The 8,659-nt window shown below is 49.1% G+C and overlaps 1 long non-coding RNA gene across 2 annotated transcripts; it reads left to right on the top strand.

The window, feature by feature from the left end:
• Positions 1–1,423: 1,423 nt before the first annotated feature.
• Positions 1,424–6,545, top strand: LOC149911532 (uncharacterized). 2 transcript variants are annotated; one of them, XR_016463222.1, is made up of 3 exons: positions 1,424–4,691; positions 5,046–6,005; positions 6,483–6,545. It is a non-coding gene; the product is annotated as an uncharacterized LOC149911532 (long non-coding RNA). The 2 variants fall into 2 exon arrangements; XR_016463221.1 differs by lacking the exon at positions 6,483–6,545 and having other exon boundaries at positions 5,046–5,240; positions 5,631–6,395.
• The last annotated feature ends 2,114 nt before the right edge of the window (positions 6,546–8,659 follow it).

An 8,659-nucleotide genomic window follows, 5' to 3' on the forward strand; every position in this document is an offset into this window, starting at 1 on the left:
CCTGATGACTGGGAAAGATTTGGAAATGTTTCTGGAAAGGTTTCTAAAAATCTATATAAAATCAATTTCTGACTATTGCTTTTCTTCTTTATTTTATTTTATTTTATTTTATTTTATTTACTTATTTTTTATGGTGCTGAGTAGTGATATTTAGAGAAGGAAAAAAAAAATATTATTAAACAAGTCAGGAATTAGCAGGTAAAGCTTAGCAAAAAAGAAGGAAAATTACTACTGTTGCTATTTAATATTAATAAATGCCTAACTTTCTAGCTGTAGCTGCAGTACTCTCTGAACATGTCACAAGGGAAGAGAACAAATATAACTATTCCAAACTATTTTAGAGTCACTGAAGTCAAGAGTTCATAAGGTTGATGAAGTTACCAACGATGGTTTTGACGTAGGAAACCTCTAGTCAATTTGCCTTTCATTACTCCTAGTTGTACTAGGAAAAGTCCATGCTCCAAAAATAACTTCCTTAAGAACTTCTCAATAGAAGATCATGGGTTAGGAATCTTCTACTGTAGGGTTCAGGATATGAGCAAAAGGATCTAAACGTAGTATAGCAATGGGAAACATCAATGAAATGCATGTGGATCCTTTCTAGAACTCAGAGATTAAAAGAGCTCTGAATGCAAAAAGTTATATTAAAACCCACAAGCAGATGGAAAATTCATATCAGAAAGAGTGCCTTGAATATATTTATTTCAAATATTCCTTTCATACGCATCAAAAAAGTACTTCTAACTGCCCTAGCGTGGCCTTGATTTCCTTTTGTTTAATCTAAAACTACAACTCAATCTTTTACCACTTATGCTTTTCTTTTCTTCAGGTTTTCTTTTTTAGTTGTTTCTTGATTAGGACCATTATCACTCTTCTCATCTTTACCCTCTGTTCCATAGAAGTGATGGAACTGCATAAAAATATTAAATGATAGATAGGAAGAAACATTTTGAAGCATATGTTTTGTCTAATCATGTTCTCATATTTGTAGCAACTGTATTAAATCATTGTAATTAAAATTGTTTTTCATTTTGGAGAAAAAAAGAATCACAGATTTGAGAAAATTATCAGCAGTCACTGTAAACTTAGTAGCTTTGTTTGTGACAGTGAATAGAACACTTAAGAGTTATTCGAAGCATCCAACCCTCTTTTTCTCTGTTTCTCTTTAGATATTTTTATTCTGGATATTTCTACAATTTCTATGTAATTGATCTTCAGCCAGCATAGTCACAGTTCAACATCTGCAAGCATAGCTTGGTATTTACTTTTTCTGATATTACAGGTGCATGTCTCAGTACTTGTATTAAAACAATGGAGAGTGAGGGAAATGAACTGTGAAAGCATTTGAAGATCTCTTTGAAAACATGCTCTGTTTGAAAGCTTAATTCTTTTCTAATGTACTCTCTAGCATGTTTTTTTTTTTTTTTTTTTTTCTTATTTGTTTTCACATAGAGGGGACTTCTTATCTTGAAGATCATAAAAAGTGGTGATTTTCCTCATTTGCTCCATGGTACTCCTCAAACAGTAGAGTTTTGCAGATTTAGGATAAAAAATAACTTAAAGGCACGACGCCTTTTGTTCCCCTTGAGCCCTGGCCAGGCTTCAGGGAGAAAACCAAGAGGAGAAAGAGGGCAGCGGCTGTTCCCCCGGACTGCTCCGTACATTGGTTTACTGTGTGCTAGAAAGGCTGGAGCTGCTTGCAGCGGCTCTGGACGCCTCACTCGTGGGATGGATGCATTGCTGTGCTACTTCCCCATGGCTGGGAGATGTTCTTCAGATCCTCCCTGCAAACGGGGCTCCCCAGTGACTGCGGATCTGGCTGATGGTAAAGTGCTGGGGCTATTGGTTGTGGAACTTTCTTCACCACTGTGCTCACGTGGCAATGAGTAGGCCCACTGCCTTGCTTATTCCCTTTACTGCTAAGCTTCTCTTTTGGCTATAGACGCTGCCAATATTACTGCTGGTTTTATTTTGTCATAGGCAGTAAAATAAGCCTATCCCAAAGACGTTGGTGTCTTTGTTGCAGCTGTTGAGCCCACCGATTGGCACAACCGCATTAACACATGATGGGCACGTAACTTGGACATCAGGAACGTGACTTCAAAGGCTTCAAAGCATCGGGAATGTCTCCTTTGGAGAGAGACTGAGAGGTTTGGGCTTGTTGAGCCCGGAGAACAGAAGGCTCATGGGAGACCGTGTGGCTGCCTTTCAGTACACGGGGCCTCACAGATCACCCTTGTTGAGGGTGAGCACTATTCCCTCATTGAGGACATTGATGAAGATGTTGAACAAGACCGGACCCAGCACCGACCCCTGAGGAACACCGCTGGTTACAGGTCTCCAACCGGACTCTGCACCGCCAACGACGACCCTCTGCGCTCTGCCAGTCAGCCAGTTCTCAACCCACCTCACTGTCCACTCATCTGTCCACACTTCCTCAGCTTTGTCATAAGGATGTTGTGGGAGACGGTATCAAACGCCTTGCTGAAAGCAAGGTAGACTACATGCACTACATCCACCCAGCCAGTGACAACATCGTAGAAGGCTACCAGGTTGGTCAAGCATGCCCTCCCCCTGGTGAACCCTTGCTGATTACTCCTGATAACCTCCTTTTCTTCCAGTTGTCTGGAGATGGCATCCAGCACAAGCTGTTCCATCACCTTTCCAGGGACAGAGGTGTGCCCAGATGGCCAAGAGGGCCAACAGCATCTTGCATTAGAAATAGCGTGGCCAGCAGGAGCATGGAGGGAATCATCCCCCTGTACTCAGCCCTGGTGAGGCCACGCATTGAGCACTGTGTTCAGTTTTGGGCCGCCCACTACAAAAAAAGACATTGAGGCCCTGGAACGTGTCCAGAGAAGGGCAACAAAGCTGGTATGGGGTCTGGAACACAGGCCTTACGAGGAGCGGCTGAAGGAGTTGGGGTTGTTCAGTCTGGAGAAGAGGAGGCTCAGAGGAGACCTCATTGCAATCTACAACTTCCTGAATGGAGGCTGTGATGAGGAGGGGTTTGGCCTCGTCTCCCAGGCAACAAACAGGACCCGAGGAAATGGCCATAAGTTGTACCAGAGGAGGTTTAGGTTAGACATAAGGAAGAACTTGTTCTCTCAGAGAGCAGCCAGGCCCTGGAATGGCTGCCCAGGGAGGTGGTGGAGTCGCCGTCCCTGGCAGTGTTCAAGAGGCATCTGGATTAGGAGTTACAGGATATGGTTTAGTGCTTGTGGTAGCAGTGGTGATGGAAGGATTGTTTTTTCTCCTTTCCTTTTTCTTCTTTTCTTCCCTTCCTTTCCTTTTTTTCCTTTTTTCATTTTGTTTTCTGTTTTCCATCTTTTCTTTCCCTCTCCCCTTTTCTTTCCCTCTCCCCTTTTCTTTCCCTCTCCCCTTTTCTTTCCCTCTCCCCTTTTCTTTCCGTCTCTTTTCATCTCTTCCCCTTTCTTTCCTTTTTTCATTTCTTTTGATTCATTTTGTTTAGTACTTTCTTACTTTTCATCTTTTAGATTCCTTTCTAAAAGAAAAGATAGAATGGGAGACAATAATTAAAGAAACAAAACCTGCTTTGAAAGCCATGGGGCCGGATGGATTGAACCTTGGGGTGCTGAGGGGGTTGGCAGATGTGGCTGCCAAGCCGCTCTCCATCATCCTTCAGCAGTCCTGGCTAATTGGGGATGTGTCCTGGCTGTCCCTGAACGTGTTTAAAGAGCTCTGGATGTGGTGCTCAGGGACATGATTGAGTGGTGGGTTGTTAAGAGTTAGGGGAGTATGGTCAGGTTGCGGTTGGACTCGATGATCTTTCAGGTCTTTTCCAACCTGATCCATTCTATGATTCTATGGATTTAACAGCAGCGTTCTTGTGGGAGCTGCATTGAAACTTGCAGTGTCTCTGGGTCCCCAGAATTACTTTCTCCAAGCTGATTCGTAGGTGCTGGCACTTCTTTAAAGCAAGAGCAGCTGCTGATGGGAGGAAGGTAGTTCAGGCTCATGAGCTCTGCAGCATCTCCCAGGATGGTACCAGAGGAGGCAGGAATGATATTGCAGAAGATGAGAAGCTCCCCAGCTGGAAGCCAGAAACCCTGCGGGAGAGTCGGAGCACGTGTGGATGCCCAGGAGGTAATGCAGCCCCAGTATTTGAGAAGCGCGTGGCCATGGAGCTGCGGCCCAAGAACAGAGCTATTCCGCCTTTGCAGAATAGCTGGCATCCCAAGAAGGACTCGTCTGTCCTTGTAAAAAGCAGGGGGAGGGCACGTCCAAATGCTTGCTGGTTGCTTGGGAGCTCAAATCCTCCAAGCTGGAGGCAGCCTGGGGGTAACATCTCCTTGGTCCGATTGTGCAGCACCTGAGCAAGAACTGGCTGCATGAGGGTCATCTTAATTTCTCTGTTCTTTTACTTAAATAAACCCATTGGGAGACCGTGGTGTTGGTTTCCTAAAATTTGGATCTGGGAGGTGAGCACGCCCTTTGCTTATGATGGAAGCACAGAAGTGATGCGGGCACTCGCTGAGGTCACAGTCATCGCCGAGGTGGGAGCGTTTGTGGCACAGCCGGTGAGCAGAGCTGGTGCTCTGGTGAGTGTGCTGCACGCAGAGACTGAGCTGTGAGCTTTCCTTGAGAGATCACCCTGCGAGAGCCCGTCGGAAGCACCGCTGTGGCGTGTGCGTGAGCTGGGCACAGCTCAGGCTGAGCAGGCCGAGCAGGTGAGCTGGGTTTGGTGCTGGGTGGTTGCCGGGAGGTGTCTCAGCAGGAAAGCTGGGCTGGGGTGGGCACGCTGCATCAGCCCTCGTCCCGGCTGGCGGTGAGACAGAGGGAGTTTTCTTCAGGACAGCAACACCAGCCATGTGCTTCAAGGCGCGTAACTATTGAGGAGATGGAGAACGCTTGCTGTCAGAAATCATGGCAGCTGTACAGGAGCTGGGTGTATTTTGGGGACAGTCCTTGTAACCAGCTGGTTTCGAGACATTGCCCTGCCCGAGAGTCTAAACTGCACAGCAGAAGAATGCTGGGAAAATGCTTCTTCCACACTGTTTTTCACTTGCTGGTTCTTTCCTTAGGGTTCCTTTTTCCTTTCCAAAAGGAGATTTTGGGGATCGAGGCACTTGAAGAGAGAGTGAAGCCAGCTCTTTCCAACAGTGCGGGCAGTCCCTGTGGAGAGGACCCCGGGAACTTGAGCTTCCCCTGAGACGTTCCCCAGCATGTCTCAGCAGGGAGACGGACGCAGTTGCCATCTCTGCTTTGCGCGTGGAAAGGTATGGCTGGGTTTCTTTCGCTTGGGTTTCTCCTTTCTCTGGTTTTGGAGGGGAAGGGGTGGAGCAGGGGGAGCCCTGCTGGTCCTTTGTTAGCTCAGTAAGCGGCTGGGTTGTGCACTTGCAGCAACAGGACAGCATTGCCAGGCTCCTTAACCTGCTGGGGCAGGGTGGGATCAGAGAGCGGGCACTGCCCTCCTGCCAGCTGCGCCTGGTTATGGTTTGCCAGCTGCCCTGGGTTTCTGCTGAGAAGTTTGTTCTAGCTGCCTGCAGTAGTAAAGGGTGGGGAAGAAATAGTGGTGAAGAGCTAAGGCTGTGTACGGTAATTTTGCATGGGTTGAACTGTGGCACCTGAAGTCACTGTTTCCCTCGGAATAATGCTGGTGTTTGCAGGTGTGTTGGTTTAACCCCCCGAAGTGATGTCTGAGAGCGCCCGTCTTCTCCACCTGAACGATGAGAAAGCTGGATATGCCCAGAAATTGCAGCGCGTGCAGATGTTGTGAATGCGCTCCCAAATGTTTCCGTTAGTGATAACTAACGTCTCAGCACTCTGATACCCACCTCTGGCACCATCTGGAATGCTGCATCTCTTTGCAAACGTTGGGTGGCTGTTTCCATGGCCCTTCCTTTATTTCTCTCCTCAGAAGCAGTGCGGCGCAGTTCCCTGTGCTAGGGAGCAGCACCCAGCAGGCTGCCAGAGATCCAACAGCGCCTTGCAGCGCACAGAGGGACGCGATGGGGACGGACCATCCTTAGCACCACGCAAAAGTGAGTCTCTGCAGTCCTCTGTCATGAAGTATGGAAGAATGCATTTTAAGTATTACTTCTGAGCGGTGCAGCACTGCAGGGATGTCCGGTAACCATGGTGGAAGCATTAGAGAGGCCGACAGCAACAGATGGCAGCAGTGAGACAGAAGTGTGTGTGTAAGTGGTGGTGCTCAGAGCTGAGTGCATTCCCTGTAGGGACAAAAAATCCGTGCCTCGACTTTTGCAGCTGATAGCGTTTTGTGTGCTGACGCAGCTTTGCTCTGCAGCATGCAGAGCTGTCAGGCAGACTGGGGTTCCTCTGCTGCCACCTGAGCGGGAATGAGAGCAGTAGTGCTTTGTGCAAGCGCACTGCAGTTTAAAGATCAGTTTCTGTTCTGGCTGTAGAAGAGTGTCTTTTGGTTTTTGTGGTGGACGTGGGCTAACAGGACAGTGCTGCTCCTGGTGTCTGTGAAATCAACACACAATCTGTTGTTGTAGGGACGGAGCCTGCGCGTCCATGGAATGGTGCTGGGCTTGGGGGGAAACGGAAAGCCTCCCCAGGTAAGAAGCTCTTGTGAGCTGTGGTGTGGGTACCTGCCTCTAAATAGGGCTGCATGAAGGGCTGTGTGGGATGGAGGAGAAAAGAAGGGGCACTGCAGATCTGTGCTGACTGCAGAAATGGCACAGCGTTGTAGCAGCAGAAAGGCCAATTGAAGAAACTACGCTTGAGGAGCAGAAGTTTGTGGTTGGCTGTGCTAAAATGCTCCTCCAAAGAGATGCTCTTCATGTCTTTCTTGTTTCCTTTCTGACAGAAGCTGATGCAAGCAGGCTTGCAGTGAAGCGCAGCCTTGCAGGAAGCCAGGGGAGGAGCATGGAGTGTGGCACAGCCCCCAAGAGAGGTACAGACACACAGCAGCATCTGGGTTTGGTGCACTGTCTTTCTAGTTAGGCTTTCTGTCTGTCCTTTCCTGGGACTGCTGTCGTTGCGTGTTGCTTGAGATCTTAATCCCTGGGGATTACAGTTGCCTTTCCTGTCCCAATTGGAAATGGCCCACAGTTCAGCCAAGATCCCAAGGTCCATTGCTGTGAACACTCGAGAGTTCCTAGCATTGTGGCCCATTTTGCAGACCGAAGGCAGTGTGTGACTCTCTTTTAATCTTGCTGCTTCCCCTTGCTTGATTTGAACAGGGAGAGGTGCTGAGCCAAACGGCAAGATGTACGCGAAAGCTCCTCTCCAGGCTCCAGGAGGGCTTCCTGGAACAGCAGGTCCCAGCAGAGGGGAAAGACCTTCCCCTGCAGTTGACAACCACTCCCTCTCCAAGACCATGGCTGCAAGAAAGCGCAAGGGAGTGGAGGAAGAGGAGCAAAAAGCAGAGCTGTGGCCTGCCAAGAAACAAGTGAAGGTGGAGCGCGATGGGGAGAAGGCTCAGAGCCCACATCAGAGCAGAGGCGGTGTGCCAGCTCCAGCAACACACCCTGGGCCTGCCCCAGCGCCGACTGAGCGGTTCCGGACCTCAAAGCGAAGAGGTAGGAAGGTGCTGCAGCTGCCCTGGTGAGGTGCTTCCCTTATCAGGTGCATGGAGTTTGCTTAGGATTTGCTTTGCTTTCTCCTTCTCTCTGCGGAGAGGGGAAAAGAGTAGAAGGCTGCCGAGTCCAATGGCAAGGAAGTGCCAGAAAGTGTAACCCTCTCTTTTCCCATGAAATCCATGACAGCCTTCTGCTTGTCCCACTGGAAATACCCTTCCCTGAGAGGCTTCCTAGCCTGTTTTCATGTACCCATGTTTCCGCGGTTTTGCTGTTGACAAACTGAATTTCTCTCCTCTTTCTCTATAGCAAGACGACAACGACAAAAAGAGAGGAGAGCAGAAATGAAGAAGGCTGCTCTGAGAGCTGCCGCTGCACGTGCAGAGGTGAGTCCTCGGTGAGCACAGACACGGCTCTTGTTGTTCTCTGTCTGTCAGACGTGAAGGGGATTGTAGAATGCTGGGGGAAGCGGTGTCCTACTTTGACGCTCGCTTTCTTTCTTTCCAGTCCTCCACAATGAACAGCCTTGTGGAGATGATGGAGAAGCTGCAGCTGAAGGACTGAGTGGAGGAGCATCAGAAGGCAGCGGCTTCGTGGCAGCAGCCCAACTTGGCACTCTGGTTGCAGTCCATCAATAAACAATTGGAGCTTTGTATTCACAAAGAGCGCACGGCCTGATTTGTCCAGTGGCACTCAGTGAGCTGCTGCACCACCTCCTCATTATTCCACTCGCGGCGCTGGGTCAGAACTCCCACATCTCCATCAGGGGATGCTGCAGGTTATAGAAGCAATGGATGCACCAGTCCTTGGCCCTGCCCATAAACGCACTGCCTGCAAAGCACGTGCACAGAACTGCGAGTAGCACGGCCTGAGCACAGGCGCGCTGAGTTAGAGAACAGCTGTCTCGAGCTGTCTGAGTTTCTCGGGGCAGCACTGAGCAGAAGTGAGCGTGTGCCCCTCACCCTGCAGGCGTCTCTGTTGGGGGAAGAGAGGCTCCGCCGGCTGCCTGATCCCGGAAGGCAGAGGTGTTCTCCTGACTTCTCTGCAGTGCTACCTTGCCTCATTGTCCCCCCTCTCTTCAGCGGTTTTGATGCTACTTTTCATTCTTTGGGCAGAGCTTGAGTCACTCTCATCATCGCACAGCTTTGTAC

Source organism: Phasianus colchicus, unplaced genomic scaffold (assembly GCF_987193195.1).
Source record: "Phasianus colchicus unplaced genomic scaffold, bPhaCol1.hap1.1 HAP1_SCAFFOLD_95, whole genome shotgun sequence".
In the NCBI taxonomy this organism is placed as follows: domain Eukaryota; kingdom Metazoa; phylum Chordata; class Aves; order Galliformes; family Phasianidae; genus Phasianus; species Phasianus colchicus.